Genomic DNA, 21,034 nt, shown 5'->3' on the forward strand with positions numbered 1-21,034 from the left:
TTAGCTGATCAGCTATTAATTCTACATGAATAATGTCCATTGAAATGTGGACTGTCCAAATATTTCCTAAGCCTTTTCATCACTTGACTTAAGGTGAATTTAGCCAATTTACTAGTGAGAGATTTAGTTTCACAGCTGACATTTTTCAGCCCTTGCTTATCGGCTTGTTCGCCTGCAGGATGTGGAGGTGGACGTTTGTGGAGCCTGGACTTCATTTTCACAGCATCCAGTAAAACAAAACCTTCAGCAAGCAATAAACACTGAAAAAAAAAAAAAAAAGGAAGGGTAAGTGTCAGGCTGTGTTGCTGAGTAACAACATTTATAGTCACATAAAAATCAGAGCACATTCACAAAGAATCTCTTTGGAGGTGGAGAATCACAAGAAAACCTTCTGTCATCTCTGGCCATTAGAAAAGCAATTGATTCTCAGACTTCAACATTCCAAAAAGCGCATGCATCTTGTGGGAATGGACACTATGATTCCTGATTCAGCTTGACTTTGCTGAGTAGCAACACTGATAGCTTAGAACAAAGGAAAAATGAGAGAATATTTAAATCAAGAAGGGCCCAGTGAGGCATGTAACTGGGAGAAAAACCTCTCATGATTGTCCATTGTATCTGTGGCAGGAAAGGGCATTGCTTTAATGATTTACATGAATGAGAAAAGACAACTTCATAATTGCCAGAACGTTGTCACAGGAAAAAGCTGAAAAGAAATTGCAAGGAAAGCACATGAGTCAACTCTGAAATTTAAAATGGCATCCCGAGGAAGCCCATTTCTAACTGATTTCTTGGAATATAAAAAGAAATGTGGGAAATAATTTACAGAAATTTAAGATGTTCACAGTTGTTTATTAAAATAAACACACCAGCCTATTCACACATTCATCGGTTCATTCTAGGATCTGACTTGTGGAGTAGATCTTCAAACACTGCCAGAGCACAGCAGCAATTTCAGAGTCAGGGGAAGGCGAGGCACTGCTGAAAAATCTAGTATCTGGTTAGTACCCTGTCTCACCCATGGTATCTTCAGAAGGTATGGATACTGTCCTACACACACACACACATTAATATACATACACATCATACTTTATATACATGCATATATATACATGCATATACATATATATATTATATACATACACACACATTCTCAGCTCTAAGGGCCTCTCCACTGAGGTTCTAAAGAGGTGGCTGGCAAGATATTTAGTAAGACTTTCCTTGTTCCATAAACACACACACATGGATATTTTAAATGTGATGGTGTGGTAGTGAGTTTACAGGATTCCACACAGCAGATTTTGATACTATTTCAAACAAGTTATGAAAGAAACTGTTGTCAGAGCTGAGCTTTTGAAAATATACATTTTTTTTTCATAAATGACATACATTTTAAAAGTCTGCTAAAATACAGTTTAAAATGTTTCACCCACTTTTCTGATTTCTGTCCTACATTCAAGATATGAGATGGGAAAGAAAGTGCTTTACCTCTGATGGGATTTTGCCTAGATTCCCATGAATATCAAACTGAGAGAGTTTGGTTCTTCCAATGTCCTGTCCAGTCTCAGAATTGCTCAGGTTTTTTTGTTGGTTAAGAACTTCGAAAACTGGTATGAGTTTTTTAAGCGTACTGAAATAAACTGTTTTATAGGCTTATTTTTTAGTTGTCATAGCACAGCAAGAGAATTAGTGACTGCTTATCAGAATTAAATTAGGTGGGATACAGTAATCTTGCTCACAGACATGGGTGTGTGACCAAGAATTGCTCCTTCCATCACCACTCTCAGAGCAGCTTGAACTCAGTATGTCAACAAAGGCTCAGTGCATTTCTCAGTACGTTCAGGTTTGCTGTACAGCCTCACAGGCAAGGAAAAGTAATTTCATGAGAATACCTGCATGAGAATTAGTCACAAATTTTTAAATGTCTTGCAAAAAATTTCCTGCACCCACAGTGTTCTGACATGGAAGTAGTGGCATGTTTTAGAATGGTCTAAGTACTTTCTGCACCACCTTACTCTTTTTTAAAGGGCAGAGACTAGTACCAGCACTAACAACAGGTCTATTCAGACAACATGTCCAGATCTGATCAGCTGCTAATAAATACATTGTCACCTAGCAGAGGTGACATATTATGGGCTGCAGATGCTCCCCACTCACTATGTGCATGGTTTGGAATTAGACCCTCTGCTGTACCCGTAACTAACTACACAGACAAAATGCCAGTCATTTTAACTTATGTTTTTGAGTCAACAGAAATGGCAAATGTTTTTCACCAATAAAACTATTTTTCAGAGGTGGAGACTGGCTATAGTAGGGGTCTCTCCTACACTTTACATAAAACTAAATCCACTAGCCATGTGGTCCCCTGTACCTCTTGGAGGGAGGGTGACATGCTTGCAACATTCTCTGAAGCTACTGGAAGCTGAGTGGTGAGGAAGCAAGGCACTCTAAGACACCCTAGACCAGAAAGCGCTCAAGGATTCACGTTCTCTATAGTCCTGAAGACTGGTGCAGGTTTTCTTCAAGGTCCTCTGAAAATCTGAGTGAGGAGAGTGGGAGAAAAGGAGGAATTAGCCTCTTCTCTGGAATTACTTACTCATTTTCAGAGGCAAGTGAGCAACAGTGAGGACAGCAGTTCCAAGCAATAATATTTCAGGATAGATATAGCCCCAAGCTGCACTGTCATTCACAATGTGTACATAATATTTGGGCATCTGTTGGTAAGAGGAGACAAGTTCTGAAAAGTCTAAACCAGGCAGTCCAGCCCCACAGGCAACTCAGGCTGGCCAAACACCACTGCTCCTGTTCTTGCTGAACTTGTTGTCTCCTGGGACCCTGGAAAGGAAAGTGGAGAAATTGAAGGAGAACCCTTCATTGAAGCAGTGACTGGGATATACCTATCCTTTTGCAAAGATGATGAGGAGGAACCTTGCAGAGTACTTTTCAGTGACCCCAAACCATTCTGCTGGCCTAGACATGACTGTGAAACAGATTTCAGCAATCAATTCTGCTTTAGTTTTCCCATATTACAGTGCAAAACATTATGTATGGCCCTTATCATTATAAAATTGCAAGAAAAATTGAAATTACAAGGATAGATCTCAAGCCACTGCTATTTTACAAAAACATGTATTAATCGCTGTATCTGATGATCCCCTTCAGCACCATGGAAAGCCCTAACAAATACCAGTTGCAAGCTAAAGAATCTGGAACATACATGTTAAGTAATATAGGCAGTTCGGAAATCTAGGTTCTTTCAAAGCTACAAAAGATGCCTAAAACCTTCAGGGTGAGATATGAAAGCGGCACCAAAAGAGGCCATGGCAGTTACAGAAAAACACTGTTGCTATGTATAACAGCAGGACTTAAATTTATACCTTGAAGCTGTCTAATTGACTATGCATAATGTCCATCTATATGCCAATTGTTTGCCTGCACTGTCCCTAGTAACAAATAACTCCTCTGATATGCAGTAATAATCCGCATATTGCTGTTGCAAACAGATACACCCAGATTAATGTGGAACATCAGACTTTACTTTTATATTGCACAAACCTCTTGCCTGTTTCCTGGAGGGAGCTATTTCTGGTTGTTAGAAACACTTTTAATGGGACCATACAGAACTGGACATTACCCCCTTGTTTTGCAGCAGGTGTTCTGGACTTAACAGCAAGAAATTCTGCAATTAACCCTGAGGCTTATCAATTTGGAATGACAAAAAGAAACGCTGTGTGTTTTGCCTGGTTATAAGATGTTCATAGGCCACCACTATGAAGTTGTGTGAAAAAAATTAAAAAAAAAAAGGGAAATACAATTATGGAACGCATCAAGTGAAGTATTTCCACTACTTCATAGGCAACTTCTGCTCAAGATAGACGAACCTAGACAAGAACAGTGACAGAAGTGGATTTGTAGGATAATCAAGAGAATGTAGAGGCTTTTTAACAGAAGAGAGCCAGAAAATATTTGCTTATTGAATCCAAAGGCGTCATCTCAAGCACTAATAGGTATAAAGTGTTTGTTAATAAACACAGGCTGGAAATAGAGATTTACAATAAAACACTGTTAGTAACAGCTGTGAGAACAAAGATAGCATTGGATATAGATATTATCAAATATACATATAAAATTTGATCTGTTTAGGAAGTGACTTTATAACTTCAAAAGATCCCTTTAAGTCCTACAGCTACCACATTATAGTAGAAAAATTATTTTACTTAAACATCCTGTTCAAGACAATGGAACTTAGCTTAAAATAATTAACATTTTAAACATCCTGGGGAACTTCTGTATCTATACTGGCATTTTCATGAAAGCCAAAGCTTTTAACCTGGTGTACAAGCAACATTTGCACATAGAGCACAAAGCAACCAAAAAGGACAAACAAAAAGAGAGATTCAGATACTACTGTTGGCAGTATGGTCAGAGGTCCTTCTCAGTGCAAGCTGCAGTCATAAGCACACAAACCCTGCAAAAGGAGTGCTCCCTCAGAGAAGCGCAAGCCCTTGCCATGGATGTTCTCCTTCTGACAGAGACAGAATAAAGGGCTGCATGAGTCTTTTCATGAAGAACTGTAGAGTTTGGGTGTTTTGCTATGAAAAGGTTTCCTTGCAAAATTAGCAAGAGGTATTATGCTTGACAAAGTGCAGACTACTCTATAAAACCAGTCTCCGGGGTTTTCAAATTCTAATTCATGGTGTCACAGTCCTGTAGTGTGTGAGAGGTGAGATCCTCGCATTGTTACTCCATCTTTCAAGTTCTTCCACAACTGAAAGATTAAAAAGACGCAAGGAATCCCTTCACCTCAAAAGAACTGCTCACCTATATTGAATCTAAGAATATTTCCAAGAAATCTTTTATGGAATTAACACCTAGAAGCAGAAAAAGACATTTATTTTCCACAAGGTTAGTAGCTGGCTGACTGCCATGCTGTCAATCACACACCAGTTGAGAGTAAATCTTAAAAAAATCTCATCCTCTATATCACTTCTGTCAAAAGTATTCCATCATGGACCTATGCTGCAGTTATGAAAATACGCCAAGAGCAATGAAAAACAGGTGCTCAAGATCTGGTTTTCCATACAGGAAACAAGTACACAGAAAACCTTCTTACAACCCTGACATCTCTGCAGAACTGCAGATTCTTGGCTTCTTCCAGAAATTTTCTGTTTGGAAACAAATCCACTTCTTTGCCTAATAAATCTGAAAAGAAATGGAAGAGTTAAATGAATACCGAAGCACTTTTCTGAAGTTCTTTCTTGGCCTGGATACAGCATTTATTGTAGCTAATACATTTGCTTTACTTCATACATTCCTCAGTATGGTTCTATGTGGAGTAACAGGTATACACTTATTTCTGAGATATGTGGCTTCTGAGAAGTGAACAAAATTTTCTTGAAAGGAAGAAAAAAATAGAGAATGAAAGAGTTTCATCAGTGTTACTTTTACTGCCTATTTTATCATTTGCTTGGAGTAGAATGTATTCATAGAACCTGGAGAAGACACCCAGAAAAGGGATTCGCTTCTATTATTTATGTTTAGATATCCTTATGTTGACATGCTCATGTATTGTTGCTAGCGCATAAGCCCTCAGCAGAACAAGAGCCAATAGCGAGCTCTGCAGGGGCAATAAAAAACTTCCCAGGTATCCTTGAAGATGCAAAAAAGATTGCTCACATTGTGAACAAGTTTGACAGCAGAGATAAAACAGTAGCAGGGAACCTGTGATCTATGCTAATGATATGTCAAAAAGTAAAGTTTTCCCTGCAGGTGGCCAGGCATATGAAACATTATAAATTAGCAAAAGAAACAAGTCTGATCTGAGTCTTCTCTTCATCCCTGTCTTAACATTTCTTGTAGAATTAATTTTCCACAAGGAAAACTGTGTGGAGACAAAGACAGACTGGCATACCTTAAAGCCTTTTTGACACCTTTCTATAAATCTGCTCTCTATGCAAGAAATATTCCCTATTACAAACCTGACTAGCTTCTTTATGTCACTAATATTCTGGTGTTCTAGCTGATTCCTTAATTAACTGACTTTTAAATCCAGCTTTTAAAGCAAACTAGTCAAGTATGAAGGTATTGGAAGGGTTATTTTCTTCCGAGAGAGAAAGAGAGAGTGAGAGAGAGAGAGAGAGAGAGATTCTAATAATTATACCTTCTTGCAACCCCTGACCAAACATGCATTTTTAGTATTATTCTCTGTGCATCTCATGGGTTATCTAAAGATGTTACTTTTAGGCCAAGTTGAAAATAAAACAGCTCTTTTGAAAAAGTTTTAAATGGTGCTGCATGCTCTGAAAAGAACATGACAACTTTTTCCTTTCCCCTCAGTTTTCAGAGCTACTGAGATATAATTATTGATTGATCTCTTTCTCTGGACTTTAATAGACTTTAATTTTTATTAAACTTGGCTCTATTTTGTGCTGGAAGAATAGCTCTTAGAATAATTTCCAAATGCTTTTCACTCTAAAATATGCTCTGATTAATTGCTAGTCCCTTTACATAATTTGCTGGACTGTATTTTTGTTTCATGACAATTAAATTTTCTTTAAACTGATGGATGTTAATATATCTCACAGCCCTGAAAACTTCTGTTATGGTGGTTCTATCTAAATGAAATCCAGCTTCATTTCAGTAACATTTGCTAAGTGGTGTAATGCTTTAAGTTTTTTGCATTGGGATTATAGATTTATCTTCTTTACATGCTTAGAACTGTTCTGTAACATTCTACCTAATGTTCAGTTTATGGCTGGGAACACTGAGCTTATGGAATGAGTCTCTTACATATTAACATAAAATATGAGAAATTAAATCCCATAACATACGTAATTGCTACTTATGTAAAAAGCAAGATGGTTATTTAATTTTTATACTTGTAAAATACATATTTGCTAAATTAAATACTTTAGTATGCCTCTCTAAGACATGTTGGCTAGAGTCACCTCAGCCTTCGAAATGAAAAATAGAAATGCTACCTGCATTCTAGACTGATCCAATAAGTTTAAACTTTAAATCTAGGCAGTTTCTCTCTAGCTCTTATACAGTTGCCATTGGAGAAAAAAAAAAAAAAAAAAGCCAAATTCTCTGATGTCTTCATTATTTCAAAAGTGGGAAACAAGTGGTGAACATTTTTGTGGACTCTAGAAATGGGTAGGCAATCCAACAGAGAAATATGCAGGTCACTGCACTGAGGTAGCCCAGAAAACATACCTCTGATTTCACCCACATATAATAGCCATCTGAGTCCACACGTACTCCAACACTCTGCACCTGGGAAGACTTACTCATTCAAGAGCAACTTTAGGCCTGAGTGTATTCTATGCACTTGTGTGGTTTCTAGATCCTTCAGGATCCAGATCTTCCTATATTTTCCCAGTCCTGGGAGCCAGAGGCAGAAATAACCTCAATGGTTAGGGGGAAGATGCTACACAGGAGTGTTCTCTTCATCTTCCTGAGTCTGAAGACAGACATTTACCTCCATTACAGGACATGACGGAGGAGCTGAAAAGAAACTGTGGTGCTGTGCTGCAGCTATCAAGTATGTGAATTGCCACTGATTCAGGGTAAGAATCAAGAAACGGGCAAAGTCCCCTTTGCCTTCAATAAAATGCTTTCCTCAAAACATCAGTGTTTGATTGGAGTCCAGAGCTGAGAGATTTACTCTGTACCCAGAGTGGTCTAATTACCTTATGGATGTGGTTTTGCATATCCTGCCTTCAGACTGATTCTCCACAGTGGCAGAATCGCTCTTCACAGCCCTTTATCCACAATTAATCTAAAGTCCAAGCTAAATCTTCCAAGGCTAACAGCAGATAGGAGCCCCTGAAGTCATGGGCAATACCCACTGAGTGCCACTAGTGCTAAAAACAAAGAACAAAAATGGTCTGTTCCCCACTGTAATCGGAGCAAGGAAAATAATACAAAAATACAAATACTCATCTGAATCACTTTTCAACATAATTGCTCATTCTTGGAGCCACAGAGACTACAGGAGCAAGGTACTTGTACATTCAAATCCATCATCTTCCCCCTGTCTTTTGTAGTTTGCAGGCTGGAAGCTTTGTGTGCAAATCATGTGAGCAAGCAGAGCTGGACAGCTGGTGAGCTGCCACATCCCTGCAGAGAGCTGATGTTCTCCTCATCTCCACACCCGGGATGGGTAGCGCTTGCTGTGACACAGCACAGCTATCAAACAGCGTTCATGCAGGGGAAAGGAGCAGAACAGACACAGTATATGTTATTACTAAGTGTCCATACTGAACTGGAAATATATTCTGTTTTGCAGAATAAACTTATTCAGTGTTGGTGGAGATGCTGTCAAAATTGCACAAGAGTTTCTCTGAACACTCAGGAAAAAGAAAAAAAAAAAAAAGAAAAAGAAAAGAATGTTTACTATCTCGCCTCACTTTTTGGAAAATTTGGAGTCTAAACAAACACCAAAAAAAAAAGGTGTTTTTTTAATTAAAAAAGAAAAACTATGACAGTTTTACATACCCTTAAGGGTCACCTGAATAGCTTAAGGTCAGCTGTGTGAGAGAGTTACCCAAAGCAAAACACCACCTGTAATAGTTAAAAGTGGGGGTGAGTCACTGTGAATTCCCAGAATTTCTGCATGGCTAAGTCAGTCACAGACACTGGTCTTACCTGGCACTTTGCTGAGTCAGAGCCACTTGCTTCTAAAACTAGAAATGTCAGTGGATAGCATGCTAACATCTTTTTTTAATCCAACTGTAGGCCTTGACAGCTTGTGTCCTTCACTTGTCTGTTCTGGTATTTCTGCTCACGTTCTACTTGAAGACTAGGATAAGCTGCTCTTAGGTTACAGGCAATTATATGCTATCCAATGTCTGCAGCACTGGTGTAGCAACAGAATTTTAGACACCCAAGAAGTGCAAAGTGAGTGCACTTGTCCTGTCTGTAGTATTGTGCTGCATCTCTGGGATGTCCCTGCAATCTCTAGAAAAGAGTTTGTGCTTGTAGCATCCTTCCCGCTTAAGGCTAATCTACTTCTAAAAGAGGAATCAAGAAAGTTTACCTTTTCCCATTATATTTATGCATGCAATTTTTACAGTTCCATCCTGTTGGTACATGTCCACTACAGAAGCAGTCCTTCCAGTCACTTCTGCTTGCAGAGTCTGATATGAGAGAAAAACACCAACAACAAATCTATGATATAAACCAGCAGGCATAGTGGCTATCTCTGATTGCTCCCTTTCCTCTCATGTTCACAGGGCATCTTCACAGAGCATGGAAAACCAGCTGCATGTATTCACAGAAAAAACCTCTGCATTAAATGCCCTGCTAAATCTGAGCCTTGACAAGTGTCCTCAGACTCCCTGTACTTGCCCCCCAAGTGTATATGTTTACATTCAAAAGCGCAGATGTAATAAAAGCCAAATCTGTCTTGTTCCACTCTCTTAGATGCCTTAGCCTTAGTAATGCTAAAAGCTATTTACAACTCTGTAACCTTTTACCTAAGCCATTGAGGCAGTATTTCCAGAGACTGTGTCAAGAACTTTTCCCTTATTATTCTCAGCCTATTGTACTCTTACTCTTGCCTTTCATATTCTTGCCCTTGCAAATCCCAATAGTGGTTTTATGGTAGGTTCTCATCTGCAAGTACCGTGGGCACCACTGGCATGGGAATCACCTCTCTCCTTGCCCTCTTCCTTTCATTATATTTTTTAGATTTTTATATTAGACAGATCAAAAGCATAGTGCACCTTGAAGCAGTTAATAGCCATAACAATCCTCAATACATATTAACCAATAATTATATGCGCAGACATATAACAACCAATAAGTGTGGAACGCTGGCACCTATTTAGCATAATCCAATCAGCACTAATGACATCATCATTGTAAATAACTGTGAAGGAGTTTGTGTGGGTCCCAATTAAAAATTATATACACAGCATTGGAGATAAGTGTCAAAACTCATCAAAATCATCATCATTGCTGCCTGCTGCACTGGAGAGAGGATATGCATTTGGGACCCTGTCCTGTTGTTCCCAGCTGGACACTAGGGAGAGTTTTCCCTTTCCCTTTTTGCTTCCCCTCTTTCTCTTCTTTGCTTTGAATGTCCCCAAAAGTAACATTCACCAGAAGATATATCAACCTGGGGATCTCACTCACAAACCTTTTTTCAAAGGAACCCTTTATGCAAAGATCTCTAATGCTACTCCAGGTACTACAAGTAGCATAGGCAGTGGGTTTCTTTGTTCTTCAGCAGCAGTGATATCTTTGTACACATGCAGATGTGTATAACTGCATAGGTGTTTATTCATGCTTCCAGACACATTATGCAAAGTGGCAAAAGAAAATCTAATACTCTTATGGGGTCCTCATTTGTTTCACAATATTGATGTTTCAAGAAGAAATCCTTCTCTGACCTACTTTACCTTTCCTACCATATCCTCCTCTGTTCCTTTTAAACTGTATTTTAGCCTTGTAAAGCAGTTGACACCAAATGGCTATGCAAAGCTTTTTTTGTCTGCCTTGATACACTTGTGAAAGTGAGTACAATATGCTTTCCTATCATTCCCCACAGCCACATAACCCCCTCTCTGCCCTGAAAAAAATAACCAACTTTGCTCAGTCTAGTTTCTGTCTTCAAAGCTAGGATTTTGCTGAGGGTTACACAACAAGACACTGAACAAGTACTTGCTTAACATTGACTGAAAAGAGCACATTCAGACCAGTATGTCAAATGCAATTCAAAGTGTGGGGTGATGCCCATGGTCAACCTCTGTTGAATTATTACTCCTAACAATAGAACATTGTTACAATGGAAATTCTCAAGGCTTCTTTACAGTGGGCTTTGTGTTCCAGGCTAGGTCACCTCGACTGTGGATTTAAAACAGAGACAAGTTACAGCCGATGTCAGACTTAGCATCTCCTAGTCCTCTCTTCTCTGCCTGTCACCTGTGCTCAACTGACACCAGAGCACAGAAACATGGAAATAAACGGACTCAATATATGAAACATTTCATCTCGTTATGTATTGTACAGTCTTCATTATGAACAAACTACTGCAGGTCAACATACATAAGAGACAAAGTTTAAGGCTCAAACAGGGCTGAAACCACAGTGAGGACTCTGCCAACATGGAGTCAGTACAGGAATAAGGAGAACTCCTTAATTTATCAACAATATTTCTGAAAATCACAGGAGCAATCTGCTATATGCACCTGAAAACGGTCATTAATGCTTCCTACCTCCAAGCTTTTTTTCCTCAAATGCTCTTTTAAAAATATTTGGTTGTAAACGAAGGGGACACTGTTGGCCTAAAAGTCTGTAATGGTCTTCCGCTTGGATGCTTTTGCAGTTCTGCTCTCCCAATTGAGAAATAACATCACTTCCTCTGCTACTCTAGGAAAAGCTAATGCAATGGTCACAAAGTGGTACTGTTTGGTTAAATAGTCACAAAGGAATCAGCTGTCTATAGCGTCTTTCAGAAAATACCAACTGAAAAACAGAGCAGTGGACAGGATTTCCACTTGAAAGTTTCCACTTAATTTAGCAGATCCTGAAGTAGCCAGTCATATATGAAGCAAACATGCATTATTTATATTTTCTGTTGTGGTTCTTTGGGCAAAAGCAAAGAGTCCAGACACTTGCTGCACATAAATGAAGTGTGCTTCATTTTAGATGCTTATAGAGGAGAGGCAATTTTAGGTTAGATTTCTGCAAGAACCCCCTCTGTGTGAAATGCCACATTGTAATGCATCCCTTCCTGCCCCCTGCAGGCATTTCATAAGCCTTCTCTGCAGGAAACTGTATGTTTCAGCTGTCATGTTCCAAAACCTCAGTGGCTATATATTTTAACTTGATCATGATATACTCATTCTTAATCTTTCCTTTCAATAAAGCATGTTTCCTTATTCTCATAGCTAAAATAAGATTTCTAAGTATAATGTTTAACAAATGAGAGAAATAACATTATACTACAATCATATTATGAAAATCATTGTATCATTTATTTCCTAAAGGGATTGAAAACCAAACCCAATATCATGATATAGAAGGCAGTTTCACAGAAAAAAATACTCCCCAAACTGTTCATAGTACCTTCTATTGGTTACCAATATAGTAAAACTTGATGCCAAATGCATTGCTATCCAGTAACAAAAATTCAGGTATATGTCTATATTAAATTAAACTATAAATTTTGATTCCTTTACCACATGAACTTCTCTGAATGTTCCCTATAATTAACAATGCCAAGATGCAAGTGGCTTTTTTAAAAGCCTTGTCTTTCTCATTCCTGTTCCATAGTCGAAATTCTACTCATCAGCTTTTCACTATTTCACCTTCATCCCATAAATCAATATGAGGACCTAAAAAATATTCATCTCACCGATAATGCTCTGAATTGGTCAATGATCCTTGCTTATGCAGAGGTGATGGATTGCACTTCTGATTAAACGATGGTCCTAGAGAGACACAGTTATGGCATGCTACACTTCCTCTGATGGAGCGTGTTGGAAGTGCAAGATATGACTACATGTTTATGTCAGACTATTCTGAGGGCTGTGAGACTCAATTTAAAGTAAACTTGACATTAAAAAATAAAAATGAAAAAAAAAACCACCACCCTCTAGCATCTTCAACATTTCAGCATATCTTTTGTAACAATGTTCTTATGAAAATGCGTGGATAAGAGCAGAGATAATCCTTTGCAAGAACTTGGCTTTCAAAAAAATTTCTGGTCACATTCTCTTGGTCTTTTTTTTTTTCCTTCCTTTTTTTTTTAACTTCTTTTTTCTATGCTTTTTTCTCAGTCTGTGCAATTCACATTTATTTAAAAGAGTGATCTTCTACAAAATAACAGTCTGCATGGAAGTCCAGATAGCAGACTGTGGTGCATTTTCACCCACATTTTCAGGTGTTCTAATGTGTCTTTGTGAAAATCTTTCCCAAATTCACCAAACTCAGAGGACTTCTTTACAAGAGAGTACTATAATTACAAGTTACTTGAGAACATCAGTTATTTTCATTTCATGTGTGGAGAACAGTTTATTACCCATCCTTCATTCTTAGCACATTTACTTAATTCGCTGAGGCAAACCAGCCAAGTGTAAAATCAAATTATTTAAGGAAGATTATAGGATAATGAGGTAGTCAGCATTAGTATAATAATTATTGTAATGTGCAGAATATTGCATATTTTGCAATTTATTGCAGAAAATATGCCAATATGCTAGTAAGTAAACCGACTAAAGTTTTCTAATGGCAGAAATATACTGCTCTCTCTCCATCTCTCTTTCTTAAGTAACTTTTCTTTTTAAGCCTTATTCAGAGATGGAAAGCTCCAACAATTGATTGCATCAAAAGACATTGATTTACAGACTAAGTTTGAGTGACTATCTCTTATGATTCATTCTGAGCTGGGTAAAAATCTACAGAAGTCAATGGAAACAATTCCCACTGCTTTTAGTATGCTTTTGATCATTACCTGTAGATCTCAATAGATCTAGAGTGTGATCTTGGAGTAACCCTCCAAAGCATCACTAAGCCATCATCATTAGGATTAAGTGAAAAGCTAAGTTTTGAAACTTTGCTCCAATGAAATGTTAGATTGAGAACATTTATTGTACTACATAACGATTTTCTTACCCCAACTGCCTGTTACATATGACAATAACTCACTAAAGAATGGGTAGGGACCATATCACAGAAACCAGATTACCTGTGTAAATAATTGTGTCTCTCTGTGGGACAGTGTCACTGAAAAGACCATCTCCAAATTGCTCATAGGGGGAACAGGTGAATAAAATTAAATATGTATGAGGATTTAAAACAAAACTCTAATTTAAGTTGACCTTGTTAAGCTGAATACATGTAAAATAATCCTGGATAAGAGTTACAAATTCTCTTCTTGCTAGATGTTTTATTTTTCTAATTGACTGATGTGTCACTTTCAATTTTTCTGTTTCAAAAGGAAGCAAAAGAAGCACACAAGAAAAAAAAATCCCTCTAATTACATCAAGACAAAATTCTTATTACTATTGATTCCCCTAGAGGTATCAAGAAAGGTCTCTATCACTGCTTGCAGAAGTGCATTGGGATGTACATGTTAATATTCCACCCAGTTCCAATTAGGAGATTTCAATATAGAGAAATTTTCAGTTAGATGTTAAAGTCATATGAAAGTTACTCTTTCCTTCTCCTGGAGCCCAGGAGAAGAGCTATAGCAAAAAGGTTGTTTTCCAGTTATGGATGCTTTTGTTAGTGGAATTCTTCAGAGAAAACCATCCACTTTCCAAACTTCTCTGTTTTTAGTACTAATCAGAAAACTTGTACATTGTCATGGTTTCAGCTGCACACAACATCCTTCTGTTTTCAGTTAATTGATCCCTGTGTCCACATAAACATGACCAGGCTGATGTGCTTTCCATCTTTTTACTACTTATCACTGGGATAATTTTCTTAATTTGTACAGAAAACTGAAACAAATGTTAAATTTATTTTTTCCTAAAGTGTGCATTAAGGCTTCAGGAAATGTTATTGAATAATTATGTTTTAGTCATGGATTTAATGAATATTTATTAGTGTTTCTGATGCCTCTTCGAATACTATATTTAAATTAGAAAGCCTTCTCTCCACAGTACAATAGTGATTTTAACCATATCTATTCTGTGCTGTAAAATAATCAGAAATTGTATCATCATTACCAGATAAATCTCACAGACTTCACTGGGACTTAGTCACAGGATTAAAGCTTTCCTGAGAGGGACAGAATTACTTGTGTGAAAATACTTTGCTCTTTGGGGTTAAGGCTTTATTTTCTGATCCCACAGATGAAAAGATCAGTTTGTTACTGTATAATCCTAATGTAATGACCCTCACACAGTTTCGTCCCTTGAGAAAATGTTGAGAACCTGAGAAACATTTGACCTGATAAGATTTTTTTTAAGATGGAGAATATGTGAGCTGATCCTCTTTATCATTATCCCTTATTGAAAATAATTTATAAATATGAACAGATTATTACATATACACATTATACCCATTTTATGCATACACACTTATTTCATACATATTTTGCATATATGTATATATTTCCATATAGATGTACACAGATCCATTTTCCATGTCCTTCTTTAATTGTCTCATTTGTATAGCTGGAATTTTCTTTTACGTGCTTCATAGACCTTAACTACTGAGAAATTTCCCTCTTTTTCTTCTCAATACTGAAAGAAAAGTCTGTGCTGAAATAGGTAGAACAGTACCTTCACCATCAACTCCTTTGATTTCAGGGTCCTGGTCTCCTCGACTCTGTTTTTTTGCAGCAGGCAAAGCACACAAGGATGCTCTATGTTTCCTCGTGCTCTATAGAAAATAAATCAAAAAATGAGGGCTAGATGAAGTGTAAGAGCAACATAGAAACTATGTAAGTCTATCAGAAGCACCATTCTTGCCACATAGCACAAAGCAATTAGGGGATGAGGGATGGTAAGAACCAACAGTGATTTTTAATAACATGCTCTGATTCATTGGGCTACAGAAGATGTAAAATACATTGCCTGGACAGTCAATAAGTAGAGCTAGACAGAGTACCACACAAAGCTAATTTCTAAATAGAATTTTAAGTAATCACTGTTTATCATTTTGCCAGCCACGGACTCTAATGTCTTTGGGGCCTGTCTGGAACAACCAGAGGGATCAATCAACGGCCATTCATTAAAAATTATCTTCCTTCTTTTTATAAATAAAATTTACACAGATGATTCACAAGTCACAAAAAAAACAGTAAATATCAGAAATTAGGTGCTGTCTTTGCTCATTCCAGATCTTCCCAAATAATGGTCTTGCTCTTTCTCGTCCTCATCTGCTTCCTGTTTGTTTGTTTGTTTGTTTGTTGGTTTGAAGGCTGTACACTCAGTGTTTGACCTCCCAACTACTGCTTGACTAAACAGATCAGAAAACTCTACTGGCAGGAAACTTGAATCCATCAAAATATGCATCAGTTCAACCTTTAAGTCAGCAAATAGGTTTCCTGTGATTTCAGAAAGAGTTCGGTTAGTCCACCATGTTGCTGTCATTATGTGGCACTTCCCCTGTACACTTGCAATTGCAAAGCAGTTAAAAACTACCTTAGCTGATCAGCCGTCCATGCACATTACAAATCTGGATACATACTACTGAAATTATTCATTGATTCATTTTTTCCAAACCAGCAGCAAACATGAAACAAAGAGAAATTAAATTATGTATTTCTATTGACTGTAACATATAAAAGAGATAGATGCCTAACTGAAAATTCTTTGTGGAAGACACAGAAGTCTCCAACAAAATACATAAAAACACCCATTCAATAATAACCAATTCAACAAAACTTTACTGTGCTCCCAATTATGTAATTCATTGGACTGGAAAAATAAAAGATCATGAATGTTACCCAGAAGTGTAATTCGGATGTACACAGATGTTTCCACTAAAACTCCTCCTTAGTCCAATGCCAGGAATTAGACTGGTGCAGATAAATTGAAGTGATATATATAAGTAGAACATCCCTCCTGAAAGAAGAAACAGGATCACCCCAGTGAGACTGTTGCAACATCATCTATGTTGGGACATAACAATATACTACATCAACTAAAATTAGATTCTTTGGGTTTTTTTCTATGCTTGAAAATAAAATAAATAAATTAAAAACACTTGAAATTGCTAATGTCATCACAAGTGGGTGCAGACTTTCTTGCATAAAAGCATTCCTATTTTCTTGCATAAAATTAAATATCTTTCTGTGCAGATAGTTATTTACCTTAAAAGACATTATTGAGCTGCTGTGATGAAAGTTCCTCCGTATGATACACATCTGCAGTACAATGAACATGAAAGCACCAAACTACTGACACTGAACTTTAGATCAAAGTATGGATGACCTGTTCCCTCAGAGATTATTTTTATCAAGGATAACACAGAACTTCAGAAAGCCTTGCAGAACATATGAGAACAGATGTATTTTATAGTGAACCAGGAACAGTTTATACATCAGAAGGCAAACCAAAAATGATTACTATTTAAGGGAGGAAAGGGAACACAGGGAAGAGGAAATCCTTCTTCCCTTCCCCAATTAAAAGCATTTGTTAGTGTCACTGGATGTGGAAAAAAAAAAAAAAAAAAAGTCCTTTAGTCTCAATAGGAAATCACGACTCTTTAAAACAGGTCCAGTGGAATTAAGCAAAATACACATTCTACAAATAAACAAATTCAAAGGTATGTCAGAGAGGTTGTTTTCCTTCTCTCTCAGCTAGGTTATTTTGCAGCCAGGCTGAGGAATAGGGGATTACCATTTCTTAAAACACTTGAGAGTTAAGAGGAAATGAAAGCACTCTAAAACAGTTATAAAGTAATAGTAAAAGGAAATAGGGGAAACCCAGTTAACTGCATCCAAGAATAATGAGAGTGATATTGGTAGTTTGCTGTATCCATTTCAGATTTCAGTATTTTGTTATTACTGCTCCCCAAAATACATCATTTGAGCATTTGAACAGAAATTCTGCAGCCAGAGGACATTAAAAATTGTCTACACTGCTCATGTAGTTTTCTCCACAGTTGTTTATCTTCAAAATTATTCACCATTTTAGAATTTGATCTTGTCAGATAACAGAGCCAAACACTAGAGTCAACTGCTCTTTGGAAACCCCAAGACACTCAGAATTTGCAATATTTCTTCTAAAGTCATGAGGCAGCATCAAGAGGTCCTGCACTTTTTCAGGAGAGTGACGGTACCCCTTGAGACTCTTTACAATCATCAAAGAATTTAGTGCAGTTTTTGCAAGAGTAAATATGCGATACACCAATGCTTTGTCCAATTTTCCTCTCTGCAAATTATTTCTCTTTAGTCTTTTTAGATGTTTCAGTCCTTGTTCTAAGATGTTCTGTAACACAACCGCTGTGCCCCTCAGAAGAAGAAACATCAGTACATGGGTAAGTAGCACTTCTCTCATGTAAGGGACATTGACATTCCATTGAATGGAAGACAATGCAAAAAGGAAATGTTTTTATTTTAAGCAATATAGTCTCACTTGATACTCAGACACTCTGAATTCTTCAGCAAGTCATTAGCACAAATCTGTATACAGCTTAGGTAGAGTAGCTACAAGGATGTGTTGAAAAGGAAAGAAACTATGTAAGCAGGCTGATGAGGTGCTTGCTATCACTTTGCTTCTGTTGGCAAGTACAAGCACAGCCCATTTCTAAGTACACTTGTGCCTAGAGTGTGTATTTTTCTAAGTAGGTTACATGTTAAATGGTATGGGTATGCTACAACTACAGATTTCCAGTACCCATTGTATGCTATGTTTGTACTTTCTTTCCAGTGTCACAGTAACCTGACAAAAAGCTGAGCAAGCTGACCTCATTTTACTGCATGTGAAAGACCTATCAGAAGTACTTCTGACTGCTTAATTTATTCCCCATGAGGATGTGGAAGGAACTCGGTAGTATTTTTTTGTTCTTTGCATCTATCTTATTTTCTTCTTGTAAGCAGCATATGAAAAGGGAAAGAAAGGGTTTCTGTTCTAGACTGAGTAGGTAGAATAGGAGATGAATAGGTTTCAGCTACTGGAAAATACAATGTTTTGCAAATTCATTTAAAAATTGATGTCCTTTTCTGAAGATATTAGTGTCTTAAGGGGTAAATGTTATCCCACATATAAAGGCATCAATAATGGATTGTCCCAAAATTAAACTTGTTTCATCAAAAAAAAAAACAAAAAAAAAAAAAACAAAAAAAAAAAAAGAGAAATATCCAGTTTGGGACAAGCCAAATATATTTTTCCTCATCTTTTTCTTATGGCCATTATATAAAAAACATTTATTTTCCTCCAGTTCCAGCCTTCATGAAGACCAACAAAAAAAAACAACATCAATTAGAAAAATTTAGAAAATGCTAATGTGGGAAGGAGGAGTTCTAGTAAATAAACTACAAGAGTGAGAGGTGAGAGATTCAAGTTCACTTTCAGATCAGCTACAGACATCCTGAATAGCTTTGGACAGCTCAAGTGGATTGACATTTTTGAATTTGGCTGCCCATAGTTGTGCATTACATTCACAGTTCCATCAAAGTTAATACTTCTGCATGTCTAATGGTCATTGCATTTTGACACCTCAAATACACAATTAAAAGTCTAAAGTTTAAGTACCTCCACTTGAAAAATAACTCTTCAATCTTAGTGTCTGAGCTTTCATGCTGATCATGTAGTAGACAATAAAAGATCTGTTGTGTTGGCTGAGAAACTGATGGATTAGTGATGATAATGATAGCAATGATGACAAAAAGATGAAAACCCTAAAATAAAATAATGTACAAAACATCAGTGTTATGGCAAACATCATGCTGAGGCCCTGAGGAAAGATCATTCCATTTGACACAGCATTAATGTGGCCATTAGAATGGCAATTTAAATTGTTTGTAATACAATATTTTATGCAAAGAGTATTTCAATGTGGAAAAAATACACCAACAGACAGAATATTGTTAGATGAACAACTTCCACTTAGTCATATTTGGAAAGAAACAAAAAAGATGTACATACATGCATGTATGCAGAAATCCACATGTACACACAAAACCGAGGCTAAACACTTACCCCAGAATTGCCTAAAATTTTCTAACTTCTGCAGGGCCTTGGTTGCATACTGATGCCCTTACACCACACCCGGATTCTTACATACCAGAGCATGCCCCATAGAAAATGACATACTTGAGGAAACACAAACAATCTTATTTCTTCATGTTGCCATTGCCTACGAAGCACTTTGTGGTCTCACCTGGGTTGTTCAGAAGGTGCATTAGCCATTTCCAGTGAATATACAGAAAGGGTTGAACAGTCCAGGTTTCATGGCTGTTGTGATGGTGGACCTTTAGGGCATAACAGAAGAGAATCATAAGCACCGCAATAGATCTGTAAATAAATTTCAGAGTGATTCCTCATGGTAGTTCTTACCTAAAGAGCCATTTCAGGTTTTCCTGTGTCATTTCAACTTACTGATGAAGCCTGAAGTTTAAGCAACCTTGCTGACTATAGTGAAGGTCACAAACTGAAGTGGTCTTTTCAGTAGGAGCAGCAAGAGAGAAGATGGAAAACAATGTAAAGATAAAATTAAGTATCATTTATTTCTTTAATAACTGGGTATGATTTTGGAAAGAAAAATCATACATAAAAGATAAAACGTCCACCTTACTGACAGACTCCTATGCACCAGTTTCTCCTATTTCAACGTTATTTGCTATAATTACATTTATTGTGCCTGTTTCTCCATCCTGACCACTTGCCTGCTTACACAGTGCTGGACGCTGTACTAAAATAATTACAGGAAGCTGCAGCCCTGATCTAAGTAGGTAAGAGATAGAAGTGGAGCTCAGTATGATGAAAACAAATGTTATGCTTGACAAAATCACTCTATTATCAAAGACAGTATGAGCTAATATAGGAGCAGATAAAGGTATAGCCCAGGTATGCTCTAAAGCTGAGATGAAGAGATTATATAGGAAAGAAGGGTTGGAATAAACTGCCAGTCCACACAAGGCAGGGACAGTCCCAATTGGACTGATGTTTTTTTTCATTATTTTTTCATAAGTGGGTTCACTGCAGATGCTTCTGCTCACTAAAGTCTCTAGGAGTCCTCTACCTGAAGGAATTTTTGCCCACAAAAGTAATCTGGGGAGAGTTTCCGGAGACTAAAGATGTCAAATCATATGCATAATAGATAAATTTGGTTTTTTGTTTGTTTAGTTGTTTGTGGGTTTTTGTTTGTGTTTGTTTGTTTGTTTACTAACTAGACCAAGAACGCAACTCCTCATACATTTTCTGGGTTTCGACAAAAAATGTTGATATCAACCATGCCCTAACTCAGACTTATGGCATCAGTAAGAAAATATAGATAATGAACATTGTAATTCAAATAGATATCATACAGATTTGTAATGCTGACTAGATAAAAAAGATGGTTAGAAGAAAGGTATAGAAATATATACGCTGTATAATCAGGGAACTGCCTTCTGCCTTCTTCTACC

General features: G+C 37.2%; 1 long non-coding RNA gene across 1 annotated transcript; it reads right to left on the reverse strand.

Annotated features, from left to right (window-relative positions):
- Positions 1-202: 202 nt before the first annotated feature.
- LOC121071774 lies at positions 203-20,069 on the reverse strand. Its single transcript, XR_005820766.1, has 3 exons — positions 19,965-20,069; positions 19,789-19,879; positions 203-260 (listed from the first exon to the last, which is right to left on the reverse strand). It is a non-coding gene; the product is annotated as an uncharacterized LOC121071774 (long non-coding RNA).
- Between the last annotated feature and the right edge of the window lie 965 nt (positions 20,070-21,034).

This window comes from Cygnus olor, chromosome 5, assembly GCF_009769625.2.
Source record: "Cygnus olor isolate bCygOlo1 chromosome 5, bCygOlo1.pri.v2, whole genome shotgun sequence".
In the NCBI taxonomy this organism is placed as follows: Eukaryota; Metazoa; Chordata; class Aves; order Anseriformes; family Anatidae; genus Cygnus; species Cygnus olor.